Raw genomic sequence first — 13394 nt, 5'->3', positions numbered from 1 at the left:
CACAGACGTACTAGATTTTAATCCTGTCCAATCTTCTGTCATCTGAGAAATCCAATCTCGTCTATATACGGCGATGTCAGTGAGTGCGCTGTGTTTTATTTTTCCGAAATGTTTATTTTTTTTGTTTATTTCAACTTTCACTCAATTCCATAAAGTAAAAATGCCTTCTTGCGCTGGCTGATGAACGCTTACTTTTATGAGTTTTTGCCAGATTTTTTTAAAGTATCACTGGCATGCTATCCAAGATAAAAGATTAAAGGAATAAGGAGAGCTGGATCCCAGACACGTCTCTTAACAGTGGTTGTGAAGCAGCAGTGCCAGCCATGATCCTCATCTCCATTTATTCCCTCTTTCAGATTTTGTACATACTGCTATGATTAACTTATTATTCATGCAAGTCTTGCCTCTGCCTTTCTGAAAACAAACAATGTTTTACTTCTAGACTTCCTTTTAAAGTTCTCCTTACAATCATTACAATCAGTCATCACGATGCTAATCATCGTCAAATAACATGTTTTGTTATTGCAAAACTTTGCATAGCAATATTTGAAATGCATGGCTAAAGTTTATTTTAAATAAAATGCCAGAGTGCAAAGATTTTTCACATTTACGTACTGTTTTGTCAGTTTTTCACTGTATATTTTATTAAAAGACACAGCAGTGCCAAGCAGGCAAGTGCGCTTATTATTTAATCATGCAGTTTGTTTATAATAAACATTAAACCAGCATTTTAAAGTACAAGTGTATCATCAGAGTGCTGGAAATAAAATCAGTGCATATTCAGATCAGAATTAGCCTATTTACTTCAGCTAAGTGTTTTTTTTATGTTAGCTGAATATATTGGATGGTTATGTTGCTGTATAATATATCAATAAGCCATCACACAATGTATATCTAGTGTAACAATCGTCTATTTAAGCATTGCATTGCAAATGGTTGCAGCGTTTTCATTTCTTCTGCATCGGATTCAAACATATATGGATGGCTCGATATACAGCTATTGCCATCGCAGATATCAAAACACAAAACGCTGTAAAGGAGGACGTGGATGTGGTGCGATGAAGTTAGCCAATCACAGCAGCACCTGTTAAAGATCATGATCTCAATTCATGGTCACACCCACACAACTCGTTCCTATGCATATAACACCTGTTTCACATTGCGAGCATCAGTGGAGCAGAATAGTGCATGTTTTGGATTCTGCTCATGTTAATGTAAAGAGGGTCAGCCTTCATGATTTCGATGTGAACACTTTAATTCAATAACAGGGGCAGCGACAAAACATGCTATTCTAACGCTGGTGAAATTATTTTGACTCTTTAATATATAAATTATGTCAGAAGGCCATTGGATTATTTATTCAAGAGATTCATTCAAAAATGCTGATTCAACTCATGTCTTTATGAAGGAGACATTGACTCAATTAGATTTTTATCGTTAAATTAGGCTGTCATTTTGTTTTTGTAATATTTAATTTTTTTCCGAATTTGCAGCAAGATACGCATGGCAGTGGTCAACCATTTGACTATCCTATCACTTCCGCCAAAATGGATCAACAATTTTTTAGACGTCATACCTCAGCCTGCATTATCTTCTGACCAATCAGACAAGGTCAGTGTATCTGCATGTGGTCCATGAGAAAGATTGGCGTCGTGAAACTATCGTGGCAAATCAGAAATCGAAATCGAAAATGCAGTCATAACAGGCAGGGTCATACAACAGCAATGAAAAAAATGTGTAATTAGTGCAAAAGACTAATCCACAAACAGGCAATGGCCAGGGCAGGCAGCAATCAATCAAAAAAAACAAGGAAACAGTTTAAGGTTTAAAAAACACAGGTAAACTAGAGAACACAGAAAGAGTACAAACGAGGAAATGGCTATTCTATAATTAGCACACTAGAGTGTGTGCGAGTTTCTTTTGTAATGGAGTCCAGAAAACAATGGCAAGAGTTCGGGGTGGAGTTCATGGGCACTCCAGCTAGCGATTGTAACAATACGGCATCATAATGAAGACCAACTGCATGCTGATACATAAAATTCTGGAGGAAATGTTGGATGGTGTTGCATAGAAACGTAATGACGTGCGTCACCATAGCACCATTTTGAAGGGCAATCAAAGCATAGCTTTTATGGGTTTGCAACAACATTGGGGAAGGTGCTTAGTGATAGAATTTTCATTTTGGGGTGGAGTAAACGTTTAATCATGATATTATCTTATTCAGAATAAGGTAAATAATCAGATTACTGATGTCCATTTTAACATACCCACTGATGCAAACAAAACTAATCCAGCCACCAACAATGGTGACTGAAATTTAAATTGCAATTGCAATTTTACATTTGACATGCTAGGGTAGAGACACACCAAACCGATGCCAAGGAACAAGCACACTAGGGAAACCGGGAAAAGCTATAGCTGGGGAAGTACAGAGCGAGAAGGGCTTTATATATCGTGCACTCATTTGCTAAGCTGAATATCCAAATGAAGTTCCAATTATTTTTTTCAGAAAAACTAAAGCCAACCAACACTCAAAATTGCGCGATGGCCGACTGTCGGCTTAGTGTGTCTCAGTCTTAAGTCGCAGTCTGCAGTCAGAGCACATAACCTTCTGGTTGAATCAGTACATTATTAAAGATTTCCTCTGGTAATAATTGTAACTATAACACAGTTTAAAAAATGAATCACGTCTGAAGAGTGCTAATGATAAGAATATTGTTTTCAGTAAATGAGGCCAATAGACCCAGTCGAATGGATAGCACTAACACACTCCATTTCCAACCTTTATGTTCTTAAAACTAATGATATCCTTAATACTAATTGTATTTCTTCCGACGTATTAGTTTAGTTTAAATTGATCAAATTGTATGGTTTTGTCTTTTTTGAGACATACCGTGCACTGGCAGAATAATGAACGTGGACTTCAAAGACCTTTTTAACTTTTGATATGAGACGTCTTTACTCAGGAGATTTAAGGAAGACACATCTAAAAGGGAAAGAGGATACCTTTAGTTTTAATAAGGACCTCAAGGACAAAAGCACAGACAATAAAGCCAGCAGTGTTGTAATGATAGCATCAGATAAATAGCGCTGTCACTAATTAGAACAAGCCCTTGTTGCTTTCATTTCTGGAGAGGACGAAGCGAGAGTTGCTCTGGTGTTGTGTTTGGGGGATCCTCTTCAGCAAACCAAAAAAAAGATGGTATTTCAGACAGCATTCTTGAATGGAGAATTAGAGCGGCAAGCATCTACAGCTCAAAGAGCTAGACATGGAGACCACCTTAATTAGCTGACCCATAGACCACATGCAGAAACGCTGACCTTGAGATGGACTGCACTAATGACAGAAAAAAAGTGTAGTTCCTTCAAAGACCGACCGCTGTGCTACGAACCCGCATTACATGATGATAAAAACATGAATTGTACGATTATACATCAATCATTCCTTTTTATTGCTTTCATGGTTACAACAGGTCAGAATGGTGAAAACTGACCAAATGAACTGAAAATTAAAGACTTAAACACTTTCATTTAGGTCTTTATGTCTTTCCAACTGTTCCACAGAAGAAAGTAAGTCAAACCAGTGTTGTTAACATTAATAATCATTTTGAATAATAATCATATTAAAATATGTTTTAAACTACAATTATTAAAACAAATAAAAAAGAACTGAAGATAAATACATGTGTATTTTATTTGGAAAATATGAATACATACTATCTTATTAAACCCTATAAAACATAACAAAAATAACACTTCTTGATAATTAAATTAAATAATTCAATTCTGATAAATTTAGGTAAACTATTTATTTCAAAACAAATTATATATATATATATATATATATATATATATATATATATATATATATATATATATATATATATATATATATATATATAAAATATAGATAAAGTACATTCAATATGTTAATAAAATACTAATAATATTGGGAGTTTTCAGCTGAGCTCAATTAAAGCTTCTGACCATTATTAAACTATAACCAGTCATCTATATTTGATTGATAAACATAAAATAAGTGTAATTCAGTGCATTTGTGGCCTAAGGGGTTTGTTGAATTACCTGAAAGGAATCTAAGTATTTGAAGCAAGGCAATGTAATAGGTTTTTCGTGCCTCCAGGTCTCCGTGTGCACACAAACATCTTGATTGATTCATCTGAAGCAGATACTCCATACCCAGAGGAAAAAGTGCGATATTAATAATCCATGCGTATCATGTGTTTAAGTGCTACAGCAGTGCTTGTTTTTGAAAGCTAACTATCATTTATGAGCGTAATATCATCAAAACTGTACCCGCTTTTTACCCGTTTGTAAATAACACCAGGCCTGTTTGTTCTACCATTTAAATGACAGTTTTCATTAAAAAAATGGATGTCTTTAAAGCTTCTTCTAACGTGTATCTCTCTCCTACCTACATCTCCTGTCTTTGTTTCCAACAGTCGCTCTCCACCACCCCCCACCTCCGCACCTTCATCGACGATGGAACCGCTTACTAATTAGCCTCACCTCAGATGCCTCGCTGTGTTTGGGGATATGTGCAGTGCTATCTTCAGTGCTAATATGTGTGTTTACCTTTGCCACATGGACGCCATAGTGTCTGTGCCATGACAGGAGATTTACTCAACATTATTAGAGGGATTGTAAGGGATGATTGCCAACCGAAGCTAAAGGAAATTAAAAAAGGAAGCCAGCAAATTGGGGTGAAGATTACAATGTCGTCATCGATTAATCCCAGCTCACCCATCAGGTCATCGCTCACGATCACTGATTTTGTCTTTCCTGTACTGAAGTGTGATTCAGAAATGAGTACCACAAAGGAAAAATAAAAAGCTTGGAGATGAAAACCTAATTTTTGTTATTAGCCAAACAACATGCAGTCAGGAAAGAAAATCTCTGATAAGACTGGAGAGCAAATGCATATGTTTTATTTATTTTTATTTTCTGAGAGGAAGCTCCTAGTAATGCCTGTCTCAGAGTTTCAGACAAGATTTCAACAATGAACGTGTTTACACGCACAGTCGCACACAAATTATCCTTAATAACCAGACATTGTGCAATGTCATGTAAACTCTGAAGAATGTTGGCAACCAAAACTTCCATAGTAATTTTTTTTCCATACTAAACTTTTTCAGCTATGAAAGGTGAAATGTGATCACACTCCATTTAGCAGCATCACTTACTGAGTTAAATTATTAATATAGTAAAGATCTGAGCACCAATTACAAACAACAAGCATTAGTTGATATCATGTGTCTTTAGGGCACTTGATGATTATATCCTTTACTCTTGGAATTCAAGTCGAGCTATTAAAGGCTTGAGGAGAATAGAGAAGGACTAGGCTTTCAGTTAGAGTTAGCTTTCTGCCAGAAAAGCTAATTACTGACAGGAAGGTAAGACTCCGTAAAAAGGACCTTGGGGGAACAAATTGCTCTAAAGAAACTAGCAATTTAATGTGGATTTCTCTGGAAGAAAAAATGTGTTAAAACACTAAATGCTTTAGTACAATTAGACCCACCGGTAAGGACATTTTTACAGAGAGAACACTGCAAAGAAATATATACAGTCATGGTCAAAAATATTGGCACCCTTACAGTTTTGTCAGAAAATGCAACACTTCTCTCAGAAAATTGTTCCAATTGCAAATGTTTTGGTACTCACATGCTAATAGCTTTTGTTTCCACTGCAACAAATAAAAAAATAAAAACAGTCAACCTTGACCAAATTACACACAAAAATTGACTGGGCACAATTATTGGCACCTTGTCAAAATTGTAAGAAACAATTGCTCCTATATTTTGTGTTGAGCTTGTTGGTAAAGAACAACGTGGCACTGTTTACAGAAAAAGAAATGAGGCCCTAGAGTCAAACATGGTGGAGGTTTAAAGATGTTTTGGGGTTGCTTTGCTGCTTTTGGCACTGGACTGTGTGAAAGGAATCATGAAATCTGATGATTTCACAAAGATTTTTGGGGAGCAATGTAGTGGCCAGTGTCAGAAAGCTGCATCTCCACCAGAAGTCATGGGTCTTCCAGCAGCACAATGACCCAAAACACACTTCAAAAAGCACTCAGAAATGGTTACAAATGAGAGTGTTACGCTGTTGGTCTGGAGAGTTATGAAATGAAGACTAGAAAACTGGACTAGAAAAGTCCAGATCTGAGTTCCATTGAAGGCCTGTGGAGAGATCTCAAAACAGCATTTGGGAGAAGACATCCTTCTAATCTGAGTGACCAGAAGCAGTTGAAAAGAAGAGTGGTCCAAAATTTCAGTAAAGATGTTTTATTTTTTCTCCAAAGTGGGTGCTACCAAATATTAAGTCAAGGGTGTCAATAATTTTGTCCATGTTTTTTGGGGGGGTTCTGTGTGTAATCAGATTTTCTTGTTTTTTTTTTCTTTGGGGTTGTGGGGGTTGCTTAAAAGTGTATCCTTTGTAGCTTTTCATCACTATGTCCTTCAACAGAGTGTTTAGATGTTGCTCCAGGCGGGCTGTTAGTGTACTGATGAAAGACGAAGATGAATAGCTGCCACATTTAACTACAGTTCATATGATGATGTTTCAAACTACCACAAAAGCCTGTTAACGACATCAGTTCGCTTGGCAGCAATATTTCTAACACCTCAGTTAGCAGCCATTAAAAGGCTAGATATGCTGTTCTGTGTCAGCTACAAAACAAGGATACATTGCAATACAACTGCAATGATTCAGGTCCAGAAAGATAATAAATACACTAAAACAGTAAAAAAAAAAAAAAAAACATAATTTACTCAACCATTCTTCTGGATCATTTCAGTTGTGTTGCTCTCTATGGAGGGTCAGGTAGCTCTCTGATTTCATCAAAAATATCTTAACTTGTGTTCTGAAGACGAACAAATGTCTTATGGGTTTGGAACAACATGAGGGTGAGTAATTAATAACAGCATTCGGGGTGAACTAACCTTTTAACTGTAGAGAAGAGGTTCCACTTCTGCAATATGTTACAATTTCTACTATTTATATGTATGAGAGGAGTGTCTCTGCATAATATATGACTATAAAATACATCTCTTGCTAAACCACTAATCAATAATAAAAATTGTGTTTTTGAAAACTGGGTCTTGAAATGAAATAATGATAAAATGACCTTCTGTTTTGATGTGTCTGGAAGTATGTCTAAATAAATGGATATAAATGAAAAGGGGTGTCCATGTTCACACTGCTGTAGGACTCACTTGCTTTCAGTAAAAAAGATTAACAGCACAATCAGTTACCATCCATGAAGTCCATGAAGACTAAATGATCGGAGCTGATGTTGACTTGAACATAAGCAACCTGATTCATTAGAGTGGACATGACTCTGGTCCTTAAATTTACATAATCCACTGACACTTTGCTAAGACCTGTACCCCTCCGTTACTGTTGCTAAATCTGACAAGCCATGCCGCTCTCATTCTAGACATCATGTTCTTATGCAGTGAAAAAAACATTGCGGAGCAAAGAGGAAACTGACAACACGCCGACAGACAAGACAGAGCAGGTTACTTCTGATATGAAACAAAGTGTCAGCTTTCAGATTTTGTCATTATCGTTTTGTGACCTCTTATTGTGTCACGACAGATCACTGTAGTGCCTCAGTTCAAGCTACACACGTCTTCCTCTTTACCAGTTATAGCATTAGATAAACATCTTGTTTCAGGATCTTGTTTCAACATGAAAAGGTGTCAAAATATAGTTCATGTCCCCCTAAGTGAAAATTTCTGCGTTATGATTGGTCAGATCACATTACAGGTAGGGTTTATGTTTGCTTGTTTGTTTGTTTTATCAAAGCTTGTATTATCTTTAGGTTTTCGATTTGATTTACATAAATCAATTGAACTATATAAACTATATAATGCAATAATCTTCTGTCGTCTTTTATTCACTGCCATTCCTTTAAAAACGGAACAGAAAGGTTTGATTTTTCAAACTTTTTAAAAGGTATCCTACTCCAAATATGATTGTCCAGTTTTCCAGTGAGCTGTTAAAAAAAGCCAAAGACAGTTTGAAAGAGAGAGAAACTCACTTCCACTCACTTCCAAAGGTCTTTATTTAATCCCAATCCATAGCTGCTGACCTGTAGACATTGCCTTTCGTGCTGCACCAATTTCAGCCTCCCAAAATAGTGTGACATGATCACAGCTGTTGAGATATTGTGATACTCCAGACAGAATGACTTCTGTAAAATTGGAACAACACGATTCCAACTGAAGTGCAACTTTCAGTTTAATAAATGTTCCTGTGAACTTTCAGTTAGACTAAGCTCTTAAATGCTCAGTCGGACTTAGCTCTTAAATGGTGCATGCATTCGTCCCGAAAATCTTTTGGTTCGTTGCACACGTTTACAGAATAAATCATTCATTTTTTTCAGACAATAAATGAAAAGTTGACTTAAAATTTCAAGTCAATTTGCTGCACAGCTTTTGGAGTTTACTCAACTTGGACCGAGTTGTCACTGAATAAAGTCACGTGTATATTTTTGGTTCAGTTAACACAATTTAACATATTGAATCTTGATGTAATTTTTTTTTCTGCTTCTTGGAAGATGTATGTTTACAGAACATTAACGTTAACATTAAAGTTAGTATAAAAAGTAAACAACATGGTCTTTGTTTAAAAGACAACTTACAAGACTAAGATATCCAGAAATAGACTAGCTGAACATAGTCTAGGCCTCAAGAACAGTGGCAATCAAAAGATGAGCCCTTTACATCGCAGTACAACAAATAACTAGCAATAATGATAAAACAACAAAAAACACTGAAACAACAATCCTAAATCAGTAACTGCATAATTATTCATGCTGCAATGCATTCTGGGAGCTCACAAAGCCTTAACATTTCAACATGAAATTCTTTGTTCAGACAAATCATGGGACAACATTTGGGGTAATTGACATTGGCTTTTGTGTAGTTTTAGGAAAATACCTTTGTTTTTGTATTTGAGACTCAGTTTTGTGAACTGGAAAATGATTACAGTGTGGTCAGAATTTTCATACTGGTGCATTTATACCATCAATAAACCAGAGTAGCTGTTTAAGGTTGTGCAAGGTGCTATGTTTCTGTGAATTCTGCATGCTTTAAAACAATAAAGCTTTATTTCTGAAGGGACAATAAAGACATGCTGTTTGCCGAGCGCAGGGTAATGGATACATTTGTGTGCCTGCGTATGTTTGAGTGTGTGGCAGGACATAAATGAAAGGTGACATATTATTCCTCCAGAGGATGACAAGACGGCCACATTAACACAGGAAGAGGCAGCGTCTGTGTGACTTAGTGTCATGCAGGAGGGTGAGAGAGAGATATGGACAGATAAAGAGAGAGGGAGAGATGTATATCTAAGGCAGACGGTTATCTCACAGATTCTTGGAATGAACCAAGACATTTGCCTCAAACTATGAATTTGACCTTACAGTGGCTGTAGGTTAGGGTTGTATATTTTCACTCGTATGTATATGTTTACAACAGCCATATCACATCACAACCAGCGGTGAACAATAATATCAAACCAAGTGGAAACCAAGTGACGGAGCTTTTCACAGAACTCACTTCACATTTCTGAGTCATTGTTACACTGATGTCTGTCCAACCTCAAAACCAAGTCACTGGGGTATATTTGTAGCAATATCCAAAAATACAACGTATGGCTCAAAATGATTGATTTTTGTTTTATCCCGAAAAATCATCTGGATTTTAAGTCAAATGTAAAACAATTTGTAAATATCCTAAAAATCCTATCCTAGCAAATACATATATCAATAGAAAGCGTATTTATTCAGCTTTCAGGTGATGTATAAATATCGAAAAAAGACCCTTATGATGTGTTTTTGTGGTCCAGATCTATTACAAAAGGAGATTTACAGGCTCAGTTATCTTCTATACAGTGGTACTGTTTAGTTAACCAAAGTTGTCCCAAGACAAGAAAGCACTTTGTTCTTAAATTTTAGGACAACAAAGTTTCAAATGCTGACTACTGTATACTTATTAATTCTACGTTTTTATTCACTGTACAGTCTACATGTTGATTATATGAATGTAATAAAGCTTACCATAACTTGATCATGATTTATTATATTTAAATTTACTGTTGGTTAGATGTTAAATAAGATGTATGCTATGAATAATTATCCGCCTTACAATTTGTTGTGAATCTCATGTAATTCAAATGTACCCAAATCTCTTCTTGATCAAGTGCCAGTGATTAATGCGAGTTTTGTTGTATTTTAACGCTTTGTTAGACAGACGTCCGCTTCGGTGCTTGACCTTCAGTCAGGCACATTATGCTCTGCGTGTTCTAAATGCCGTCTACATCCATAAAACCTTCCCCTCTGGACAGACATGTACAGAGAAAAGTCCACCTGTCAGTCTTTATCTTCGTCATGCATCATTTATGAGCGTAAACTGATTCAATTCATGTGAAAGGACACATAAAATAGATGACTTCCCCGAGTGCACAGGTGGAGAGGTGCAAATACAAACCGCAAAGTCTGATGTTTATGCATTGTTTCATGTTTGCATGCATCCTACTGCAAAAGAAGACATCGACATCCATGCCAGATTCACAACGTGGAAGGCAACTGGGAATGTAAATGTATTCAGACAGCTAATAATGCACAAAAACTTTGATAATGCAGCCGTTAACAGTGTTACTAAGCCATACTATAAAAAATGATAATCCATCTGCGTTTCACAATCCTATGTATGCAAAATCACTATAGAGTTGATCGTTATTAACTAAAATGAGACAGTATAATGATATGCAGATACTGAATAGTTCATTGAATAGTTAGTACGTGTATGAATATTGAAGCTCCAACTTTAACAGCATGAATAGAAATTCTCACAGGAACGCCGGTTCGTATCCAGTCTGTCATGACATGTTTCCCTTGACTTTCCTATGAAATTAAAGGCTAAATATATAAATAAAAGTGATTCATTTGCATGCATACAAAAACACTGTAGGCTGAGCAATTCCTCATTAAGCTTTGCAATCAAGGTTATTTCTAAAAACGTGCATTCATCTACAACTCATCACAACTTCATTCCTGAAGAGCCAGTGCGAGTGTTTCCATAATGAGCATGAGAATGCAGAAATTAGCATTCATAAATGCATAAAAAACATTTATCCCAAGAGGATTCATGATCTAAACCTTCCCTGCCAAACATTTAATAGCCCTTTACTTCTCCTTGGTGGCATGTCTTGTTCTTTCTGTCCGTCTGGTAGATAGTAATGCATCAAATTAGGAAGGGATTATGGGAAACGGCCATAGTTTAATCTTATAATGCCTCTCCAGCGCCCATGCAGCACTTGGCTGTACTGCAAGCGAAGAAAACTGTACATGATCGATTTGACAGAACACAAAAAGCCTTTTCAAAAAAAAATATTATTTAGAAATAACTTAAAATATGTAATCGTTCTGAAAATCTATATTTGATCATAGAGGGAATGCTGAATGCTTATATGCATACTTGTGTCTTTTCACATTGAATTTCTAACCACCGCATGTCCTGGCATTGATTTAGTTTCCTGAAAAAGAGATATTTAACAACAGGACATGTGTTTAATTAATAGGCCTCTGGTAAGCGGCATTCTTAGACTTGATGCAAGTGGAGAGTTTAATTTATTATTAACAATTGTAATAAATAATTCTTCCTCACACCTCACTGCAGGCTGTTTTCAGCTGCTAAGCAACAAAGCATCTTACAGCATTAATATAACCTGTTTAAAAAATGAATATTCCTTGATACAATACACTGTGCCCTGTTTAACAGATATTTTTTAGTAATACAAAATAAGGTGACATTCCCAGAAATAGTGACACTTATTTATTTATGTTATTTTTTTCTTTTCTTTTTTTTGACATAACTGCTTAGTTTATTTAAAAAGTACTAGACTAGATTGGTACATTGTTTGTTTGTTTGAAGATTTGATGTATATATCTTGTTTAACACAACTTGAGGTTGGCCAAAGTGCTTTACATTGCATAGTGAACAACAAATACAAATAAAAAGAATTATAAAATTATAAAAAGTAAAGTGACAAAGAATAAAACACAAAAACACATTTTTGCACATGGAGTAATCCACTGGACAAGATAAACAAGATCAAGATTATCAACATTAAAAAGACTCAGTCGGTGCAAACAAAAGTGACAAGAAATTATTCATAAGCCATATTCTAAGTAACTATGTATTGTCAGCATATAAGTGAACATGTTTTTAAAAATGTAACCCATTGGCAGCATATGAATCATACATAGAGTTGGGCCAAGAATGGAACCCTGGGGAACACCACAAGTTGAAAGAGCACTGGAAGATGTATGCAGAGAAAATTTTTGGTTTGTTAAAAAATCTCTGGAACCAATTTAAGATACGTCAGACCAACACAAATACACTATCATCAACCAAATCAAAAGCTGAGGACTAGTACGATCAAAGCAACGGAATCTGTAGAAATATCATTATGAACTCTTTAGAGAGCTGATTCAGTGCTGTGTCATTTTTTCTAAAACCGGATAGAAAAATTTGATTGGGAGGAGAAGATTCTGCAGCCTATTTAAACACATTAAAAAACAGACGCACCCAGATAATGTTTTACTGTATTACTGCTTTAACAACGTGTGATTAAATATTTTGATTACCTAAGATTAATGAACATTTAGAAGAATTTTTTATTGGAGGTTTGTGTTACTAATGTAATGTAATGTAAAGTGTGACAGAATAATAAAGAGTTTTAAAATAAATTGCCTATTGGGACTAAATATTAAAGTGTTTGGTGCTGCTGATGATGAACACCACTGTAAATAAAAAATCTGAATGGATATTTAAATAATATTGATTAGAAATTAGTGTTCTTAAAATACATTCAAAATTTTGATTCATTTTAAATAAATAATCGTTTTCGGTATTTTGAATACAATAGCCTATTTCTTTTCATGATACCGAATACCGACACGTGTCTATTTCTGAAACAATGTGGTTTTAGCAAGACCTTTATTGTAGCTTATGATCATGCATTTCACAGGATATCAAAAAAGGATTGGTTCAAACATTATAACTGTGCAGTCACTTTCATCAAAGCCTGCCAATCAAACTGCCCCACGGGTATCGAATATAGAATAGTTTTCACAGCATATGAACTTAATTACCCATCTGTGACGATTATGCTGAACAGGCCACTTAGATGACAGTCTTCCAGACCTGCAATCTCAGGTTCTCTTGATTCTGTACAACTTCAATACGACTCCTAATCACCGTGATCCTTAGCATGAAATTAGAAATCTTGCCACAAAGACACAGCCGGGCCGCAGAACATGTCTAGAGCTGAATGCTAACGGAACAGAAGTGACTCAGAGAAACAGA

The sequence above is a fragment of the Puntigrus tetrazona genome, chromosome 23, assembly GCF_018831695.1.
Source record: "Puntigrus tetrazona isolate hp1 chromosome 23, ASM1883169v1, whole genome shotgun sequence".
Classification (NCBI taxonomy): Eukaryota; Metazoa; Chordata; class Actinopteri; order Cypriniformes; family Cyprinidae; genus Puntigrus; species Puntigrus tetrazona.
The sequence above is the reverse complement of the archived record's forward strand: the minus strand, read 5'-3'. Positions refer to the sequence as shown.